This window comes from Triticum aestivum, chromosome 4D (assembly GCF_018294505.1).
Source record: "Triticum aestivum cultivar Chinese Spring chromosome 4D, IWGSC CS RefSeq v2.1, whole genome shotgun sequence".
Lineage (NCBI taxonomy): Eukaryota > Viridiplantae > Streptophyta > Magnoliopsida > Poales > Poaceae > Triticum > Triticum aestivum.
Genome location: NC_057805.1, coordinates 197473922 through 197496975, shown reverse-complemented (window position 1 = coordinate 197496975; position 23054 = coordinate 197473922).

Here is a 23054-nt window from a genome sequence, read left to right as displayed (position 1 = left end):
CGATTGTGTTTCTGGTTCATCCGGTTAAGCACCTCAGTAGAGAAAGCCAAAAACTGACTGTCATGATGCGGCGAGAGCTGGTCAGCCACCCGGCGACTTATTAAAATCTTTAGCGATTTTGTCTGTATTACATGAAGGACTGTTTGCCGGTCACATATGTAGCGCATCCGCATTCGGATAGCCGCGTACATACCAGGGGCAATCTCATAGACCCATCATCAAACTCCTATGGCTAAGTGAGAGCGATTAAGCCCCATCCATAGTCCGATTGCCTGGTTCACCGAACTGACACCTCCTTTACGGACCGAGACGTTGGATCAAGTGTGAACATGTGCTATTCTGAACACCCCCATAGTATCTACGTGGGGTCTAAAGCCGACGGCTGGAAAACTCTCAGGAATACAAAAGCGTCCGCAAAGGAGGATAAAACTTTCAGATAAAGATGCAAATATATCACAAAGCTTTAATGCATAATAAAAACATCCAGGCGGTTCAGGTACATTCATTCAAACATAATGTCCTTTGAGCATTGCCCCTCTATCAAGCGGGCGCCCTCTAGGACGTCGTCTAAGTAGCGCTCCGGCGTACGGTGGTCCTTGCCTCCGGGAGGGCCCTTAACGGCAACATCGGCGGCCTTCATCTTCGCCCAGTACATCTTGACGTGGGTGAAGGCCATTCACGCACCTTCTATGCACAGCGACCGCTTGACGGCGTCAATTCGCGACACTGCATCGACAAGTCGCCGTACCATGCCGATATAGCTGCCCGGAAGGGGTTCGGTTGGCCACAGCTGAACTATAACATCCTTCATGGCCGCTCCAGATATCTTATGCAGCTCGGACCATTGCGCCATTTGGTCGTTCAGCAGCGCCGGGCGCTCCGGCGTCACGAACTGTGCCCAGAATAGCTTCTCCGTCATGTATCCCTCCTGAGTCTGGAAGAATTGCGCGGCGTCGGCGGCACTCTTCGGAAGATCCGCAAAGGCCTCTAGAGAACTCCACAGTCGATTAAGCAAGGCATATCTCTGATCGCCAAACTTAGTCTATAAAAGAAAGGGCTTACCAGCCGCTATCTGTCCGGCCTGCCGGATCTCCTCGCGAGCCGCTCTCGATTCGGATCGCGCGCTTCTTGCCTCTTGAAGGGCTTTGTCGAGTTCGGTCGCCTTGGCTTTATTCTCCTTCTCGAGGGACTCGTACTTGCGGGCGGCGTCCTTGAGCTCTTGCTCTATGACGGATATCCACTCCTCGCATTGGCACCGAGTGGCTTGTTCGGCCTTCAACTCCGCAGCCGCTTTATCAGCGCCCGCATTACTCACCCCAGCCTGTTCTTTGGCCCGGGAAAGTTCACCCCTGAGGGTCTCAACCTCGGCAGCGCCATCTACAGTTACGCAAATAACAGTGTTTGAATTTCAATCTAGTGTTCGCACATTCATATAGGCATAAAAGGAGTGTTCGAAGAATACCTTGCGTCTCATCGAGCCGCTTGTTAATAAGGACAATGTCCTCATCGGACAGCTTCAGTTTCTGCTTTAGTTCGGAAACCTCCGCAGCTTGCGCGGTTGCCGCTAATAGTGAAGCCTGTTTTTCCAAATTAAAAAAGCATGTTACTTCCCTAAGATGTCTATAGCTCCTCTGTTCGCCCTTTTTCATGGACCACCAGAGTATCAGGGGCTACTGTCTATATACAGGTGTATTTGTTCATATGCAAGGCGGCTAAATAAATTACATCGCATACCTCGAAGCCTGTTAGTAGGCTCGTGAAGGCTTCATTCAAACCACTTTTTGCAGACAAAATCTTCTCAAACACCGTACCCATCAAGGTACGGTGCTCCTCCATGACGAACGCACTCTGTAGTACGTCCATCAGGGTATTCGGCACCTCCGGGTTCATGGAGGTCGTCGTAGTATTAGGCGCTCCCCCTCCCTTGAAGGGGGCCGCTCACCTAACTCCGGATCCGTCTCCAGAGCGGTATTCAGCTGGGGGCCGAACAATCCAGGGCCCCCATCATTGGTCTTCACGGGGGCCGCACCTCCTATGCCCCCAACAACCGAGGCATTCCCCTCCGGTGCCGTGTTGAGGGTCCCTTGTACCTCCCAGCGATTCGGAGAAGTCCTCCAGGATGACACATCAATGTCGTCCGCCCTTGGGGACGGGGAAGCTTGTGGTGGCATCTCGCTCTCCATCATCTCCGGCAGTAGATCCCTCGATGACGATGATACTTGATGGAGATTCGGCAAGTAATTTAATATTATTCTCGCAAGTACGAAAGTAACTGGATGTGTATAGAGCGTCCTTAGTTACTTACGATTCGGCAAGGGGCTTGACCCTGGGGCGATGCTCTAAGACGGCTTCGGCCTCTGAATCCGAGCCATCCGACAGGGTTATCTTCCCCTTCTTGGGTGCCTCCAGATCCAGGTCTTCAGAGGCCGCCCTCTTCCTTCCCTGGGGAGGAGGGTTCTCAACTTCTTCCTCCTCTTCGTCTTCATCTTCGGAGGAGGGCGACTCGGAGGTTTTGGAATATCTGACAATTTATAGGGCGAAGAGGCGGTGCGGGAGGCCACCGAGGTGGGCACAACCCACCTGGGCGCGCCTGGGGGCCCAGGCGCGCCCTGGTGTGTTGTGCCCCCCTCGGGGCACCCCCCAGGTGCTTCTCTGGCCCATCTGGTGTCTTCTGGTCCAAAAATCCACAAAAAGTTTCGCTGCATTTTGACTCCGTTTGATATTGATTTTCTGTGATTTAAAAACAAGCAGAAAACAACAACTGGCATTGGGCACTACGTCAATAGGTTAGTCCCAAAAATGATATAAAGTTGCTACAAAATGATTGTAAAACATCCTAGAATGATAATATAACAGCATGGAACAATCAAAAATTATAGATACGTTGGAGACATATCAGCATCCCCAAGCTTAATTCTTGCTCGTCCTCGAGTAGGTAAATGATAAAAACAGAATTTTTGATGTGGAATGCTGCCTAACATGTCCATCACATATTCTTTTCTTTTGTAGCATGGACATTTGGACTTTTATATGGTTCAAAGCAATAGTCTAGTTTTGACATGAAGATTTCAATACTCAAGCATATCAACAAGCAACCATGTCTTTCAAAATATCAACACTAAAGCAAGTTATCCCTAGCCGATTATGCTTTATAATTGATCCATTCATGAAACACACTCGCATATTAGCTACACCCAATGCTCAAGTATGATCATAGTGCCCCTAAGTTGCTGCTTTATAAGAGAAGATGGAGACTCAAATAAAGTAAAATTACATAAATTAAATAGAAAGGCCCTTCGCAGAGGGAAGTAGGGATTTTTAGTGGTGCCAGAGCTCAAAGCAAAAAATTAAGAGATAAAACATTTTGGGTGGCATGCTTTTCCTGTCAACGAAAACGACCGAGTAATTCCCAACATTTTCCATGCAAGATATATCATAGGCGGTTCCCAAATAGAAAATATAGTTTATTCCTTTTTCCACCATACTTTCACATTCCACGGCTAACTGAATCCACGGGTGCCGTCGATACCAACACTTTCCAAGGAATTTATTATTTGAGAACATAAAGTAAATTCATTTTTCATTTTGGGACTGGGCATCGCTAATACCTTTGTCGTACTCTCGTGCAATGACAAGTGAATAAACACTCATCTTGAGAATAACACATCTAGCATGGAAAATATTGGCCACCCCGTGCCACTTCATGAGCAATACGAGCACACAAAAAGGAAATTTATTTTGAAAATTAGAGATGGCTAATACAAATTTGCTTAGAACGGCATGGAAATACCACATATAGGTAGGTATAGTTTTCTTCTCTCAAAATAATTTAAGTGAAGCATGAGAGAATTTCTTAAAAAATATTAAAGCACGCCGTGCTCAAAAAGATATAAGTGAAGCACTAGAGGAAATGAGAAACTACTCCAATAAGTTATAAGTGAAGATCAAGCGAGTAGTTGAGTAAATGGGTAGATAATTGAGGACTCTATCTTATTTAATAACTTTCAAATTTAAGTATTTTATTAAAACAGCAAGCAAAACAAAATAAAATGACATTCCAAGAATAGCACAACTCATGTGAAGAAGCAAAAACTTAGGCTCAACCGATACTAACTGATAATTGCTGATGAAGAAAAGTGGGATGCCTACCGGGGCATCCCCAAGCTTAGATGTTTGAGACTTCTTGAAATATTATCTTGGGATGCCTTGGGCATCCCCAATCTTGAGTTTTCGTGTCTCCTTAATTCCTTTTATATCACGGTTTCCCTAAATCTTAAAAACTTCATCCACACAAAACTCAACAAGAATTCGTGAGATATGTTAGTATAAATCAATGCAAAACCTTATCATTCTCTACTTTAGCAAATCAATAAAATTATTATATAACATTGCATACTAAATGCCTCTGCATATTTAATACTCCTATCCGCAAATAGAATCATTAAACAAGCAAACATATGCAAACAATGCAACCATAACAGCAATCTGCCAAAACAGTACAGTCTGTAAAGAATGCAAGAACAATCATACTTCTGTAACTCCAAAAAATTCTAAAAATTTACCACACTTTAGAAAATTTATCAGAGCTTATTGTGCAAAAAGTTTCAACATTTTATCACATTCTGAATTTTCTCGGGAATTTTTGCAATATCGATAAACTTTCTCTTTTGAAACAGCAACACATAGACTTGCAAAATAAGCATGGTAAATGCAATCATGGGCATTTTTATTGAAAATAAAGATGCAAAATATTCTTATAAATAACAGCAAGAAAATCCAAACAAAATAAAATGACGCTCCAAGCAAAACACATATCATGTGACGAATAAAAATGTAGCTCCAAGTGAGGTTACAGATAATGTTGGAGATGCCTTCCAGGGCATCCCCAAGCTTAGTTGCTTGGATCTTCCTTGAATATTAACTTGGGGTGCCTTGGTCATCCCCAAGCTTAGGGTATTTTCACTCCTTATTCTCCTCATATCGATATCTCACCCAAAACTTGAAAACTTCAATCACACAAAACTTAACGGAACTTTGTGAGATAGGTTAGTATGATAAAGACAAATCATTCACTTTGTTACTATCAAAGACAAGATTCATAATTGTTCTCACACAATGCCCACTATAGCATCATTTCCACAATTTTTGTTGAGCAATATAAGCCACAGAAACTACATAACAAGCAAACTATGCATAGAAAACAGAATATGTCAAAAACAGAACAGTCTGTAGTAATCAGTACTCCAACCATACTTCTGCTACTCCAAAAATTCTGAAAAATTAGGACAACGTAGGGAATTTGTATAGCTATCACCTGTAAAATATTCAGATCAAAAGCATGTTCCAGTGAGTTTTCAAAATTCCTGGACTGAGTGCAAAAGTTTCTGTTTTTGGACAGAATCAAGTCAACTACCATCGACACTATCCCAAAGGCTTTACTAGGCACTTTATTGAAACAAAAGCTATAAAAGATGATTACTACAGTAGCTTAATAATGTGAGCACATAAAAACAGTAGGTAAAAGTGTTGGGTTGTCTCCCAACAAGCGCTTTTCTTTAATGCCTTTTAGCTAGGCATGATGATTTCAATGATACTCGCATAAAAGATAAGAATTGAAACACAAAAAGAGCATCATGAAGCATATGACTAGCACATTTAAGTTTAACCCACTTCCTATGCATAGGGATTTTGTGAGCAAACAACTTATCTGAACAAGAATCAACTAGCATAGGAAGGCAAAACAAGCATAACTTCAAAACTTTCAACACATAGAGAGGAAACTTGATATTATTGCAACTCCTACAAGCATAAGTTCCTCCCTCATAAAAAATTTCAGTAGCATCATGAAGAAATTCAACAATATAACCATCACACAAAGCATTCTTTTCATGACACAAAAGCATAAAAAACTTATTACTCTCCAGATAAGAATTTTTTTTCTCATCAATAGTAGTGCGAGCAAACTCAACAAAATAACTATCATGGGATTGAAAATTAAGATCATGATGACAAGTTTCATGGTTATCATTATTCAAATAGCATACATGTCACCACCATAATCATCATAGATAGCAACCTTTTTATCATAGTCAATTGAAGCCTCATAAAAAATGGTGGATTCATCACTAAATAAAGTCATGACCTCTCCAAATCCACTTCCATCATTATAATCATCATAAATAGGAGGCATGCAATCATTATAAAAAAATTGCACATCAAATCCTGGGGGATTGAAAATATCATCTTCATCAAACATAGCATCCCAAAGCTTATGGCTTTGCATATCATGAGCATCATGGATATTCAAATAATTCATACTAACAACATTGCAATCATGCTAATCATTTATACCAAACATTCTATTGAATTCTTCTTCTATCAATTGAGCACAATTTTCCTTTCCATCATTTTCACGAAATACATTATAAAGATGAATAATATGATAAAACCTCAATTCCTTTTTTGTAGTTTTATTTTATAAACCAAACGAGTGATAAAATCAGAAATTAAAAGATTCAACTGCAAGATCTAGACATATACCTTCAAGCACTCACCTCCCCGGCAATGGCTCCAGAAAAGAGCTTGATGTCTACTAGGCAACTTTATTCTTGTAGACACGTGTTGGGCCTCCAAGTGTAGAGTTTTGTAGGATAGTAGCAATTTTCCCTCAAGTGGATGACCTAAGGTTTATCAATCCGTGGGAGGCGTAGGATGAAGATAGTCTCTCTCAAACAACCATGCAACCAAATAATAAAAAGTCTTGTGTCGCCAACGCACCAAATACAATGGTAATTTGTATAGGTGCACTAGTTCGGTGAAGAGATGGTGATATAAGTGTAATATGGATAGTAGATATTGAGTTTTGTAATAAGAACAATAAAAAACAGCAAGGTAGCAAGTAACAAAAGTGAGCACAAACGGTATTGCAATGCTTGAAAATGAGGCCTAGGGTCCGTACTTTTGCTAGTGCAATCTCTCGATAATGCTAATCTAATTGGATCATATAACCATCGCTAAAAGTGCGATGAAGAATCACTCCAAAGTTCCTATCTAGTGGAGAACATAAGAAGAAATTGTTTGTAGCTATTCTTTCCGATCGATCTGTCCAATAGTTCGTACTAAAATAACACTAAGTTATTCTTTCCGATCGATCTATCAAGAGTTCGTACTAAATTAACACTAAGTTACTCTTTCTAATTGATCTATAAAGAGTTTGTACTAAAATAACACCAAAGCAAATTCAGATTCATAATACTCAATCCAACACAAAGAACCTCAAAGAGTGCCCCAAGATTTCTACCGGAGAAACAAAATACAAGAACGTGCATCATCCCCTATGCATAGATTACCCCAATGTCACCTCGGGAATCCGCTAGTTGAGTGCCAAAACACATATCAAGTGAATCACTATGATACCCCATTATCACAACAGGTATTCATAGCAAGACATACATCAAGTGCTCTCAAATCCATAAAAGTATTCAATTTGATGAGAACGAAATCTCAAAGGGAAAACTCAATTCATCACAACAAGATAGAGAGGGCAAAACACCATACGATCCGACTATATTAACAAATCCCGCGATACATCAAGATCGTGACATCTCAAGAACATGAGAGAGAGAGATTAAACAAATAGCTACTGCTACAAACCCTTGGCCCCAAGGGTGGACTACTCATTCCTCATCATTGTGGCCGCCGGGATGATGAAGATGGCCACCGGTGTTGATTTCCCCCTTCGGCAGATTGCTGGAACGGGGTCTAGATTGGTTTTTTGTGGCTACAGAGGCTTGCAGTGGCGGAACTTCTGATCTAGGGCTATCCTGGGGGGTTTTGGAATATTTGACGCTTTATAGGCCGAAGAGGCAGTGAGGGATGCCACTGAGGTGGGCACAACCCACCTGGGCGCGCCTGGGGGCCCAGGCGCGCCCTGGTGGGTTGTGCCCCCCTCGGGGCACCCCCAGGTGCTTCTTTGGCCCATCTGGTGTCTTCTTGTCCAAAAAATCCACAAAAAGTTTTGCTGCATTTTGACTCTGTTTGAATTGATTTCCTGCGATGTAAAAAACAAGCAGAAAACAACAACTGACACTGGGCACTATGTCAATAGGTTAGTCCCAAAAAATGATAAAAAGTTGCTATAAAATGATTGTAAAACATCCAAGAATGATAATATAACAGCATGGAACAATCAAAAATTATAGATAGGTTGGAGACGTATCACTGCGCGAGTCCACGAAGGGCTCCACCCATGAAGGGTCCACGAAGAAGCAGCTTTGTCTATCCCACCATGGCCATCGTCCACGAAGGACTTTCCTCACTCGGGTAGATTTCACAAAGTAGGCGATCTCCTTGCCCTTACAAACTTCTTGGTTCAACTCCACATCACGATGGAGGCTCCCAAGCGACACCTAACCAATCTAGAAGACACCATTCTCCAAAAGGTAATGGGCAGTGTGTTGATGATGAACTCCTTGCTCTTGTGCTTAAAATGATAGTCTCCCCAACACTCAACTTTCTCTCTCTCTCTGTCTCTCGGATTTGGCTATGGTGGAAGAGGGATTTGAGTGGAAAGCAACTTGGGGAAGGCTAGAATCAAGGTTCAAATGGTAGGAATGGAATCTCTTCATCTCAACACATGAGTAGGTGGTTCTCTCTCAGAAAATCTATGGTGGAAGTGTAGGCATGTTCGGATGGCTCTCTCTCAAATAGAGAAGGGGTGGAGGGGTATATATAGCCTCCACACAAAATCCAACAATTAGACACATTTTAATCATCTCGGTGGCATCGATTAGTTAAACTCAGTGGCACTGATCAGTTGAAAAATGTGAACGTTAGGAATCTCGGTGGGACTGACTTAAACAACTCGATGGGACCGATGTGTTAGGGCTTAGGGAAAACCTCATCTTGGTGGCTCCAATTGCATCAACTCGATGGGACCGAAGTGAATCAATGAGGTAATAGAGAGTTGGTCAAGCCATCTTGGTGAGACCAAAATAATTGCAACAGATAGCAGAGAGTTGGCAAGGCCATCTCGGTGAGTCCGAGATCCGTATCAGTGAGTTCGAACTGTTAGCTTTTCTGGCAGTGGCTATGTCAAATAAACTCGGTGGCTCCGGGTAGAGAGAATCGGTAGGGCCGAGTTTGGAATTAGGGTTTGGACATATTTGGATGGAGAAAATGGCTGAGGGTTTTGGAGCAATATCACTAAGCACTTGAGCAAGTAGACCATTAAGCAACACCTCATCCCCTTTTAATAGTATTGGCTTTCCTACGGACTCGATGTGATCTTGGATCAATTAAATAGAAATGAAGAGTCTTGAGCTTTTGCTAATCCTTGTCCTTTTCATTTTGAGGGGTCCACATCTCTAGTCCATGCCATGCCATTCATTGAACATCCTGAAATATTCATCTTGAATGGATATTAGTTGAATGAGCTATATGTTGTTATGAATTACCAAAAACCACCCGGGGATTAGTTGCACTTTCAATAGTGTTTTTAATCAATATAACACTTGGTGGAGCAATTCTAATGCCTTTTCTCTCTTAATAGGCAATATTTACATGAAGAGGGAGATTGCCGGTAGCTGGAATTCTGGACCTGAAAAAGCTATGTCAGAGATACCTATTTTGCACATCACTAAATGAGCTGAAATTTCGCGGAGATTTATTTCGGAATAAATAAAAAATACTGGAGAAAATAAGTACTAGAGGGGCCACCCAGGAGCCCACAAGGCACCAGGGCGCGCCCACCCCCCAGGGCGCACCCTGGTGGCTTGTGGGGCCCCTGGCCAGCCTCCGGTGCCCATCTTCTAGTGTATAAGACCATTTGCCATAGAAAAAAAGGAGAGGACTTTCGGATGGAGCACCGCCATTCCGGGGCGGAACTTGGGCAGGAGCACTTTTGCTCTCCAGCGAACTGATTCCACCGGGGATACTCCCCTCCGAGATGGGGAAATCGAAGCCATCATCATCACCAACAACCCTCTCATCATGGGAGGACCAATCTTTGTCAACATCTTCACCAGCACCATCTCATCTCAAACCCTAGTTCATCCCATGTATTCAATCTTTGTCACAAAACCTCAGATTGTTACCTGTGGGTTGCTAGTAGTGTTGATAACATCTTGTAGTTGATGCTAGTTGGTTTATTTGGTGGAAGATTATATGTTCAGATCCATTATGATATTCAGCACCACTCTGATCTTGGAGATGAATATGATTCGTTCTTGAGGACATGGGAGAAGTCTTGTCATAAGTAATCATGTGAATTTGGTATTCGTTCAATATTTTGATGATATGTATGGTGTTGATTCTCTTAGTGGTGTCATGTGAACATCGACTATATGACACTTCACCATTTGGGCCGAAGGGAATGCATTGTGGAGTAGTAATTAAATGATGGGTTGCTAGAGTTACAGACGCTTAAACCCTAGTTTATGCGCTATTCCGTAAGGGACTGATTTGGATCCATATGTTTAATTCTATGGTTAGATTTATCTTAATTCTTCCTTCGTAGTTGCGGATGCTTGCGAGAGGGGTTAATCATAAGTGGGAGGCTTGTTCAAGTAAGAAAAATACCCAAGCACCGATACACCAACATATCAAATTATCAAAGTAGCGAACGCGAATCAAACAAACATGATGAAGGTGACTAGATGAAATTCACGTGTGTCCCTGAGAACACTTCGCTTATTACACCACAAAGATAAGACACATCCGTGACATTGTGGGCCGAACGAAAAAAATTGTCATGCTATGACACTTCTATGACGATAATTGTGACAAAACCCGGTATCATCATAGATATGGTGGGATCCTACTTCTATGACAAAAAATCATGACAGAAAATGGGCTTTTCGTCCTGGGTCGGCCAGAGACGCAGCTGCATGACATTCTTTGGGCCATCCATGATGGAAAAAAAACGTGGTAGAAGCGAGGGTGAGGAAAATATTGGGTAGTTCCCGGTTACGGTGGGTGGTTGGGGCCGAGCGATGCACATTTCTCTCGTACGCGTACGCATGTGGGTGCGAGGCATTGGACTCTAACTGAACCCGAGAGAGGCGTTCTCCTACTGAATCTGAGCGACTGCAGTGCAGGCTACGCATTACTGAACCTGAGCAATTTCACTGCAGGCTACGCTTTACTGAACCCGAGCGATCGATCGATCCCTGGCTGTTAACTGAACCTGATCGAGCGATTCCTTCGCAACTGCTGCTAACTGAAGCCGATCGAACCTGCTGCCTCTTGATGAACAGTGAGCGTTGTTTGGCGGTTGGATGAACAGTTCCCGGTGGGGGTTGGATGAACAGGACCCCGTGGTAGTAGAGGCCGTTGCCACTGGATGAACAAGACCCCGATCAAGCCGGTTGGGGTGGATGAATAGGACCCCATGGAGGGCTGGATGAATAGCAGCCGGTGGAGGTCTGGTTGAACAGTAGCCAGTGGAGGGTTGGATGAATAGTAGCCCGTGGAGGGGTGGTTGAACAGAACCCTGTGGAGAGGGCTGGTTGAACAATAGCCGGTGGAGGCTGGATGAAAAGGACCCCATGGTGAATAGTAGCTGGTGGAGGGTGGAGGAAGTTGACGGTGGATGAACAGTAGCAGGTGGAGGCTGGAGGAAATCGATGGTGGATGAACAGTAGCCCGTGGAGGCTAGAGCAAGGCAGTAGATGGTAGATGAACAGTAGCCTGTGGAGTCCCGTTTTGCGGTACGCCAGACCCCTCTCGATGAACAGGACACCCATTTCGACCGTAGGCGCTCGAACACAAGTCCGTTTCCTCCGTTTTGCGGTATGCCACACCCCTCCCGATCAACAGCACCCCGTTTCAATCGTAGGTGCTCGAACACAAGTTTGTTTCCTCTGTTTTACGGTACGCCAGACCCTTCCTGATGAACAGGACTCCGTTTCGACCGTACGCGGTACGCCAGATCCCGTTCTAGCTGTTCCGTCCAAGCCAATAGGGTCCCACTGAACATGACCCATTCCGACCTAGCCTGTTGCCTCCCGATGAACAGGACGTGTTTCGACCCAGTCACTTGGCTCCCGGTGAACGCGGCGTTGTTTCCTCCGTTCTGACACAGCCGGTTGGCTGCCGATGAGCAGGACGCCTTTGCTGCCCTCCGCTGCCTCTCCATGTACACGAGCCCTGGCCATACGTATGCGTGAGTAGGCGTTCGAGACCCTACCCGTATGTACGTACGTACGTGTACACGATATAGACGGGACTGCCTGAACAGCTACCGCTCCTTACTGGGCCGCGGTTCATCGTGGCAGAAAGACCGATGGACCAGTATGTATGTACGCGTTTGCGACCAGAATGACAACGCTACGTATCTTTGACCGGGTGGGTCCCGGCTGTCAGGGAGGATAAGGAGGCACTTCCTTGCGTGCGAAGATGTAGCTGGTGGGTCTGAGCTGACAGGGGGATGATTCTTTTTTTGCGCGTAATATGGAGGCACTTCCTTGCGTGTGAAGACGTAGCTGGTGGGTCCATCTGTCAGCCTCACCGCGTACAGTCCTCTTCCGATGGCTGTCGTTCGTTGACCACGCCGCGCGGACAGTACCAGGTGGTGGACGATGGTGAGGCAGGGAATGACGCGGAGCCTGGGAACATGCGGAGGATAGTACGAGGGTTGACTGGTTTAGCTGCGGTGTGAGGCTGCCATCGCCATAGAATAATAGGGGGTGTGGGTGAGTAGAGGGATGGCCTGGCCAGTGGTGGGAGTAGTAGGGGGCGGTGAGGCCTCCGCGGCAGCACAGCTGGCCATGGGAGGCAGGAGCAGGCGGCACGGTCGGTGCTGGTTTGGATGGCTGGAGCAAGAAGAACAGAGGTTGAAGAAGCACTACAGCCGTTGGATGGACATCGTATGGTCACTGGAGCTAGAATCGCTCATATTGACTAATTTGACAAAGCCCTCCATCCGCGTCAACTTATTAGGCCCACAAGTCAGCCTCCCGCTATGGTGGGTCCCAGGTATTCATTTTCTTGTGCGTAATAAGGAGGCACTTCCTTGCGTGCGAAGATATAGCTGGTGGGTCCGAGCTGTCAGCGGGAGGAATCATTATTTTGCATGTAATAAGGAGGTACTTGCTTGTGTGGGTCCCTATTGTCAGTCTCTCCACTTACATCGCTCTTCCGATGGTTGTTGTTTGTTCACCATGTTGACCACGCTGCGGCGAGAGCACAAACGCGGTGGACGAGGGTGAGTCCCAGGAAGGGAACGACCCGGAGCCGGCGAAGCCACAACAGCGGATGCCCTCGCTGATGGGAGAACGAGCGCTGACTGGTCGGCTGCGGGGTGAGGCTGACGTCACTGGAAAACAATAGGATGTGCGGGTGGGTAGAGGGATGGCCTGGCGGCAGCACAACCGGCCACGGGAGGAGGGAGCAAGCAATCCCGCCAGCGCTGGTTTTGGCGGCTGGAGCAGGAAGATCAGAGATGGAAGAAGCGCGACGGCCGTTGGATGGACATCCAACATTTACTGCTCTATGTTGACTAAGTTGACAAAGCCTTGCGTATGCATAAAAAAAATTTAGGACAACGTCATTGTAAACCTAGTAGGCCCAGAAGTCAGCCTCAAAATCCGAGGAAAGTAGCATACATCCCATTAGCCATTATTTTCAATAATTTACAACCCATTTGCTAATTCTTAAGGATATTTTCAAGCCCATATTATTTTTATTAGCATTACGGACCATATTCTGGGCACTGCTAAAAAATCAACAAAATTTTCCATATTTCGGTGGGGTCCGAACTCTTTTAATCACGAAATTTCGAGCCACATTAAAAATAATTTTTAAAAAATATATCAATATAAAATTAAAAAAATCTCCGCAAAAAATGAAATTTAAAATCTTTACTAACAAGATGCCCGTGCATTGCACGGAACACCAAGATGCATTTGCATGAGTAGTTTATCTTTTGGGAGAAAAGGATGAACAAGGGAAGACCGTATCTGCAAATGTGGAGAGGAGTGCGGGTAAATTTTCATAGTTACCTTCCTATCCATTAGATATAGATCGGACAACCTATATTGCAGGATGGCAAGCACACCATCATCACCAACTCTGCTTTTTATAAGAGTAGAGAAATCCAGAAAAAAATGATATTTGAATGTAATTGCCGGTTGGCTTTGGTTTAAAAATTTACAGCCCATTTCTTACAACTTATAGCCCATTTTCTGGGGAAGCCCATTTCTTACTACTTACATCCCTCCTCGTCTTGAAAGATTTGCAGCCCAGCATGGCCGAGAAAAGTAAGTAGGCCTCGGTTTGGTATTCTCCAAAAAATAAGAACTGGGCTAGCCATTTTCAGAAAGAAAAAATATATCAATTGGGCTCATCATGTGCTTAAATAAAAGCGTAAGCGTGGGATAGACGGGCCACAACCCCCACACGGCGCGCAGTTCAGCTCCGTCTCTAAAACTAAAAAACAACTGGGCGAGCTGCTGGGTCCCTGGTGTTATCCGCTCGTTGTGTAATTTTCTCGTTTATTGACTACATTGACAATGGCGTGGGACCTAGTTGTCAAACAATTAGGATGAGGTATTTTTTTGGCTTGTAATAACGAGGTACCTGCTTGCGTAATGCAATGACCCTAGTGGGTCCCTACTGTCATCCCCTCCACATATAGTCATCTCCTAATTCCTCCCGTTGTTGACCATGTTGACAACGCCAGACGGCGGCGGGCACAGTGGGCGAACCAAGGCGGAGAACGATGTCGAGGCCTCGGACGGGAACGAACAGGAGCCGTGGAAGATGCGGCAGTGTAGTGGCAGGCTAAGGGGAGTACGAGGGCAACAACATCTAAATCAAGCTTATAAATGGTACAAAAAGCCCAAGGACTAATTGTTCATCAAATTTAGACAAAACCCAGATTGAACATGGCAATAACATCTAAACCAACCACACTTTTTCGCAATCACATAAAAATGGATCGGTCTGATCCACAAAATCAACGTCATGTGCAAAAAAATTATTGGAGGATAACTACAATTTGTTGTAAATAGTAGCTGAGCGTGTTTAGAAGCCCATTTTTTCACCTGAAACATCTTTTTTTGCTGTTCAACGTGTCCGTCCGTGAGAAATCTCTTGTTGTAAAACTTAAGCCTCCTGGACAATAGTAACCTCGCATTCAACAGGAAGAATGTGACAAAGCTTCTGTTTGCCTGGTTGGATGCATATCCTTCCATCGTTATTGTCCTCAAACGAATGTCATGAGAACTGAGAAAATCCTGGTGCTTATTACGCCACCGATTGGTTATACGTTTTTCTCCATGTGCTAGCAGTGCCTCAGTAGACATGAAGATTGAAAACGGTTAAGGTCTGAAAAAAGAGTATGTCAAAAGAGCGACAGCTGAACGGTTAATTCTAGTACAATATATACGGGCTTTCAATGTGCATGAAATCATCACCATTATATATAAATTCTCCAGAGATCGAAAGCATCACATTTTGATATATAAGATCTTGATAGAATCCAACATCATTGATAGGCTATCCATGGATGAACTCTTCATTGAGCACATAACATAATATTAGTACCCAAAGTGTACTCCAAGATGATATAAAACTTATGTGCACAAATGAAAGATGTAGCTTATGATTACAAATGTGTAGATGATAATATACGGTACCTGAAAAAGTGAGGAGCCAAACACGAACTTCCTATGATCATTAAAAGGATCACTAATTACACCCAAGGACTTTATTTGGAGACAACTGATAGGGATTTCTATTCCCAGAACAATCAGCAAGTGCTCCAGGGCAGGGCAACTGGAGTGGATGATGTTGTGCAGTGAGGCCTCCGACGGATAAACCACCACAAGCGAAAGTTTGTTTAGCAGTGGGAGTTGAAGCATTTGTACCAGATCGTCTGGTAGATGGCACCGAGCGAAGGTGGCGGTGTGGAGAGAGGAGGAAAACCACGAGATGGACAACGATGGTGTGGGCACAAATTCTTGGTGTTCGGTTCATGGTATGAAACCTTCATGGTAATGGTAGAACTCAAATTGCTGGAGTTTTTCGAATTCAGGGGATGTCAGCCAAGCCTCCACCATGCAGGATATGGACAGCAGGTAGCGTGTCGGGATGCAGAGGTGTTGAACGAGCCCCTGCTGGTGAGAGGAGATGATGGCTCTATGGAGATCAAATTCAGGAAGGACAGATATCTGAAAACAGTCGAGATTGAGGGGCGCGGTGCGCCATAGAGAGCGCCACCAAGTTGAGAGGACTTGTGTGCGGCAACAATCCTAGGTTGGGAGAAGCGAGATGATCTCCCCAAGGATGTCGTCCGGGAGATCGCTGATGCAGTCCACCGGAGATTCTATGGGTTCCTCATATCCTGGTGGGGGGGGGGGCTCGCCGCTTCTCCCCGTGCTACCGGGTGTGGGATCTACAACCGGCGTCGCCGCTGGCGGGAGCCTCATCTTCTTGGCGCTGGGGCCAGCCGACTCCATTTTCCATGTGGGCGTCGCGCCGAGCTCACGGGTTTGAGCAGAGTAGCCAGACACGAGCCTAGTGGCACTACGAGTGGGGAAGAAGAAGGGCTGGGGTTTTCTATAGGAGTGGAAGAAGAGGAGCAGGCATTTTCTGTATGAGTGAGGAAGAAGGTGAGCGGGGGTTTTTTTCTACAAGTGAGGAAGATGGGGAGCGGGGGGATTGGGGGGCGACGGAAGCGGGAAGCGGGAGAGTCCGGTGAGCTGCAGTATTAGTGGAAGCGAGGAGGAAGGAAGGTTTTTCTGGGATCACCCCCTCTTCAAGAAATATGGGCTTCTCCTCGCAAAAAACAAAAACAAATGGGCTTTAAGATGGATAGGCCTTTGTATCGGCCCAGTCGGCTGCCTGTGTTTCATACTAGAGGGCCTTAACACTAGAGGCAGCCCATTAGAGACACTCTCCAGCTCTACAGCTTATTGCCCATTCGAAAGTAAATAAGAGACGCCTCTAGCTTAATTATGGCTCCTCATCGGTCAACGTACCAATAAGCTTATTTCATCTTGCGTTGGTCATTCTACCTACTAAAATTGAGTAGTTAAGAATGTAGGAATACCTGGAGCACTATGAGGTCAGCTGACAGCAGGTTCCAGTAAAACTGAGGTTTGTGCTTCCGTTTGCACAAATAGACACCATATGCAGATAACCAACCATGTTTTATTTAAGCAGTGTCATTTTTTGCAGCGGCATATGATTAAAAGCAGCTAGCATCTCATAAGTTATCAATGGCATTACAGTGACAATATGAAAAAGTGCCATTATCAAAGAAGTGCCATCACATCAAATCAACACTAGCACTAGATTAACGGGGGCTTACATTAACATGCATAATAATTGCATTATGACTATGTGATAACAAGGGCATGTGCGGTTCAAGGGGTTTTAACGGGGATTAACAGGGATTGTGGGGGTTTAAATCATGTACAAGCCAATTTCCCCTCCATTCCTCTCCAAACCCCTTGGGAGGAGGTTGAACCGAACAAGGCCTCGTAATGGGAGTATCATAGGTAGTATCATACATGCCAACTAAGCAATTTTGATGAGGTGTCATAGAATTAAATGAGGAAAGAGAGGCTTCAGTATCATATCAAGATACCATATCATATTAAATGATGTGCTACTTTGTGTCACGCATAGCAATAAATGTAGTCTTATATGATACGAACATATGATATCATGCATTGCGGATGTAGTATCATACACTAGTATCACATGCATGATACTAGTATATGATACTCCCCATTACAACCAGCCTAAGACTAACCATAGTGGGAGTAACTTAATTCCATACGATATCATAATATGATACTCAACCCTCTCTTTCTTCATTTAATTCTGTCGGATCTCGGGTTCCGACAAAACCCTCAAGGTTTGAACACTAGGGTGCGCATGAATATCTCCCCCTACCGATCCACGCCCTAGCCTCGCTACGATCTCAAAGGCTAGCTCGACGAACTCGCAACACAAGGGACACAAGATTTATACTGGTCCGGGCCACCGTTGTGATGTAATACCCTACTCCAGTGTGTGGTGGTGGATTTCCTCTTGGGCTGAGGATGAACAGTACAAGTGGAAGAACAACGTCCTGAGGTGAGGTGTTCTTGTGCTTGGCTAACTTGTGTGGGTGAGGATCACTCGAGATGAGATGAGTTGCCTCCTACCATGGTGGCTAGTCCTATTTATAGAGGCCCTGGTCCTCTTCCCAAATATTGAGCAGGAAGGGAGCCAACAACGGCCAATTTGAAAGGGGACAGCTAGTACAAGCTATCTTGACAAAAGCAGTCTTCGCCTGCAAAAGGCTTTGGCGGTGACGCTGCCTTGGGCTCCATGGTGACCTCCGTCTTGCCGTCCTGTTGGTCTTGGTCTCGTTGCACTGATAGGGAAAACTTTGCTTGACGCCTCGTTACTGCTCGCCTGCGCTTGCCTCCTTAGCGCCAAAGAGGAAACAAGGACACTGTGCGCGCTGGTTCCCACCTGGTCTCGATCGTCATGGCTCACGTCATGAGAACGTCGCGAGGTTTGCCTTGCCTTGATCTCTCCGCCCCTCGCGAGCCAACCTGGTGAGCCCGCTCCTGAGGAGGTCTTGCGTCGTCCGCCTCGCAAGGCTTGGCCCCTCGCGAGGGTCTTGAATGCTTGTTGGTGAAGATGGGTCGTACAGGCCCGCTCGCAGAGCCACGCCGTGGGCTGCAGGCAGGCAAGTCTGGGGACCCCCGTTCCCAGAACGCCGATAGTAGCCCCCAGGCCCAAGGCGCGCTTGGGCTTGGCTTCAAGGCGAAGCCAAAGGGCAAGTGCAGAGCGCCGCGGGCCCCCATAGCTTACGGCCTTGGTCGACGCGTGGCGGTTGATTGGACGTGGGCGTCTCCGCTTCCCCACGCAGCCTTGGAATCTGCCTTGCTAGGCGGCCACCGCAACCTACACAGTTATTCTTCCATCGCCAGTGCCATACTCCCCCAATTCCTCTGCTTCCCCGAGACTCTGCTCCTCTTTCCAATCTGACCTGAGCTCTGCCCACTCCATCGCCATAGCACCGAAGCAAGCGGATAAGGGGAAGAAACCTATGTCTTTGGCCAGCGCGCCTCCGGCCATCGAGCCCGCAGTTGGTCGATCGCCGGTGCTCAATGATGAGGCCATGGGCAAGGTGCGCCCCAGGCTCGCCTCTTGCTTCAATGAGTGGGGAGGAACGGTGGCCTGGCCTGTGTCTCGAGCTCGTATTGATAGGACAGCCACCGAGGTCCCGCTTTTCATCGACGCCCTTTGGGCTGGCCTTGTTCCCCGCTTCTCCGCCTTCTTCCACGCAGTGCTTGAACATTACCAGATCCACAAGTTGCATCTTGATCCCCAATCTGTGACCCTTCTTGCTATCTTCGCCTTTGTATGTGAGGCCACGGTGGGCATTTACCCTTCTGTGGCCCTTCTCTGTCACTTCTTCTCGTTGCATCTGATTGACCCCCGGCAGAGCTCGGGGTGCCTGAGCTTCCAGGTTGTGGCTGCGACGGCGGGCGCAGGGATCGACTTCGAGCTTCCTCCATCCGCGAGCGAGTTTCGGACATGGTGGGTATTTGTTGATGTCGGAGTGCTCAGCCCCCTGCTCCATTCTCCGTTGGCGCCTGCCGTTCCCAACTCTGGTTGGGGCCACAAGAAGCTCGTGAGCCCTTTCCTTGTCTCCGTCTGGCTCAGGCTGAAGAGGCTGAAAGACCGTGGCGTGACTGCGCCTATGGTGGTGAAGGAGTTCGTCCGACGCCGAGTCACTCCGCTTCAGTGCCATTCTCGGCCAATGTGGGCCTTGCTCAGCAGCAAGGACCATATGAGGTTTTAGGAGTCCGGGCTCCCTCTTGAGACGTGGCAAACGATGCTTGAGGTCCTGGCGGGCGTTCCGTTGCCGGACGATATGCCTGGGAAGAGTTGTCTGTTGTACCACTGCTCGAACAAGGAGGAATTCCTGCAGCACATGCCTTCCTTTGATCAGTGGGGGCTGCGCCCAGACGGCCTGGTGGGGCCCCGCGAGAACCCCGTCAATGTGGTTCCCCTCTTCGCTGCTGGCGCCGAGCTCACCCCGAGTGTGGATGCAGGGAGGTGAGCACCGTCGGAGGCCGGTGGCTCGAGCGCCGAGGTGCTGACGCCGCCTGGGGCTCCCAAGGCATCGTCCTCGGGAACCCGTGATCCTTGTCCTGGGGCAGTAGCTGTGGGGGCGACACAGCATGCGACTCCTGGGGCCGAAGCTCCTGAGACCTCGGCTGGTCGCTGCGAGATGGCGCCCAATGACTCTTCTCAGCTTGGTGCCTCTCCGGTTGTCCCTCCAAGCGCCCCTCCTGTTGCTCCTCGCGTTGGCCGCCATGTCCACCACTTCGGCTAGCTTTGCATGGACTTCGAGGAGCTCCGGAAGAGGAAGGGATCCCCGAGCAGTAGCGGTGGTATCTTTGGGCCGTTGAAGCAGAGGAAGTACATCGGCATTGACGAGTAAGTATTGTATCTTTGTGGCTTCTTGAGTGCTGCTTTCCTCCCTGGCGTTGGTCCTTCAGGATCCCTTCCACCAAAGCCGCTGAGTCTCCTGAGAAGCAGTCTCCTCTCTCCTCGTCTCCCTCGCTGACCTTGAGCACCTCGAGCCTGCACGCTGCCTTCGGTGCGGGGTCAGTTGGAGAGGTGCGCTCACCTCTATGGCGCCTTGAGCCTACGCCCCCATCGTCCCTCCTTCGCGGCCTTGCTTGGAGCTCAACGAGCGTGCCGAGGGTTCCTCCTCTGGTCATGGACAGCGGCTGGATGGCTTCGGTCTTGGGCTCCTCTTTAGGCAGTGGGCCTCGACTCGTCCGGTCCCCTTGCGAGGCCTGGCTGGCCTCCGGGCGTGTGCCAGCCCCCAGCCCCCTGCTGGAAGGGGGCGAGCCACTTCGGGCCGCGCCTGCAGCCCCCGTGGTGGAGGACGGGATGGGCCGTGAGCTTGAGTTCGAGCACGGACGGAGCGTTGTTTGTCGTGAGCTCTTCCAGGAGGCGATGGGCGCGATGAACCGGCTCGGTGAAGAACTCACAGATGTCGATGCGCGCCTCAAGGCCGAGGGTCTTCGGTTGGCGGAGGAATGACATAAGCTGAAAGTGGCTATCAACCTTGGGCGCCACTAGTGTGAGCTGGATAATGCGAAGGCTAAAGCTTCTCTCGCAACCTCGCGTGAAGCTTGCTCCCAAGCTCTGGAAGAGGCCCGAGAAGCTGACCGCCATTGCGAGGCCGCGGAGAGACGCGCGCGGGAGTTCCAAGCCTGGAGTGACTCCCTGGAGCAGCAGGTGGAGGTGCGCGGGGCCGCCCTGGCGTCGATGAGGGGGACGCCCATTGGAGAGGCAAAGATCCGCAGGCGTGAGGAGGCGCTGGCGTTGGAAGCCATGGAGCGCAGGCTTGAGCTCGAGCGGCTGGAGACGAGGGAGCGCCAAATTTCCCAAGCGGAAGATGCCATCGATGCTCGTGAGGCCAAGGCTCAGGAGGAGGTCGACCGCCGGGTGGCCGAAGCTCGCGCGGATCTTGAGGGCAGACACGACCTGAAGTTGAAGCTCATAGAAGCCGAGGCTGCAGGCAGGACTGCTACACTCAAGTCCAGGTTGGTTGAGGTGGAGCGGCGCGAGGAGGCCGCCGCGGCTGCGTTGGCCTCGGCGCAGGCAAAGCTGACCTCTGCCTGCGCGAGCTGCTTCTTCTTCAGTAGTGGGTCGATGATGTTGAGGCCATCGCCAGGCAGAAGAGGGAAGAGGTGCTCCAGCGGCGGATGCTGGAGCGCGTGCACACCCCCATGCTTGAGGGCCTCAGGAACAGGGCTAACGCGGCGCTGGGCCACATTTGCGATGCGAATGCCCCTCATCCCCACACGACCGACTACGCCAGCCACCTTCGCTTCTTCACCGACGTGGTGACGCGCCTGGAGAACCGTTCCTTGAGGGCTCGCCAGCTTGTTGAGGAGAGGAGCCATGGCCTGCTGGCGCGCGCGTTCTCTCGGGTCTGTAGCCATCTCCAGAATACCTACCCCGACTTCGACTTTGACGCCGCCATTGCCCCCGTTCCGGAGGCCTACCGGGGCGACCTGGCATGATGGGTGGAGGACAACGTGGATGCGCTGGTCAGGGCCTTCGCTTCTGAAGACGACGCGGTGGTGGTCGCGGCAGACGAAGGCGACATGGTCGACGATGGCGAGGGTGGCGCCGGCGAAGGTGATGGAGACGCCAGCGAAGGCGATGCCAGCGGCGCATTTGGAGATGACATGGAGGGCGCGGCGAGCGACATGTCCGACTGATCCCATGTCTTTCTGCTGCTTACCCTGCATGTGAAAGCTTGGGCACGCCCCCTAGAGATAGTAAGAGCATTTTGAGAGGGGGGGGCCCTCGTGTAAACAAACCGTACCCTTTATTCTTTTATACCAAGTAGAACATGTGTCTTCATGAACTCACGTATCCTGGGGTGAGTTTGTTGTTGTCGCAGTTTTCCTTAGCCTGGAGGAGCCCCGCACCGGTTCGGGAAGTTGCGCGTTCCGGGAAGCTACTGAGAAGCCTGTCGACGCGCCCGAGGGGGCCGCGTGATGGGCAAGCGCTAGCCGTGGTGTGACGCCCCCGATTCAGTCGTACACTAATCATGCACGCAAACGTGTACGATCAAGATCAGGGACTCACGGGAAGATATCACAACACAACTCTAAAACATAAATAAGTCATACAAGCATCATAATACAAGCCAGGGGCCTCGAGGGCTCGAATACAAGTGCTCGATCATAGACGAGTCAGCGGAAGCAACAATATCTGAGTACAGACATAAGTTAAACATGTTTGCCTTAAGAAGGCTAGCACAAACTGGGATACAGATCTAAAGAGGCGCAGGCCTCCTGCCTGGGATCCTCCTAACTACTCCTGGTCGTCGTCAGCGGCCTGCACGTAGTAGTAGGCACCTCCGGTGTAGTAGGAGTCGTCGTCGACGGTGGCGTCTGTCTCCTGGGCTCCAGCATCTGGTTGCGTCAACCAGGTAGAATGGAAAGGGGGAAAAGAGGGAGAAAAGCAACCGTGAGTACTCATCCAAAGTACTCGCAAGCAAGGAGCTA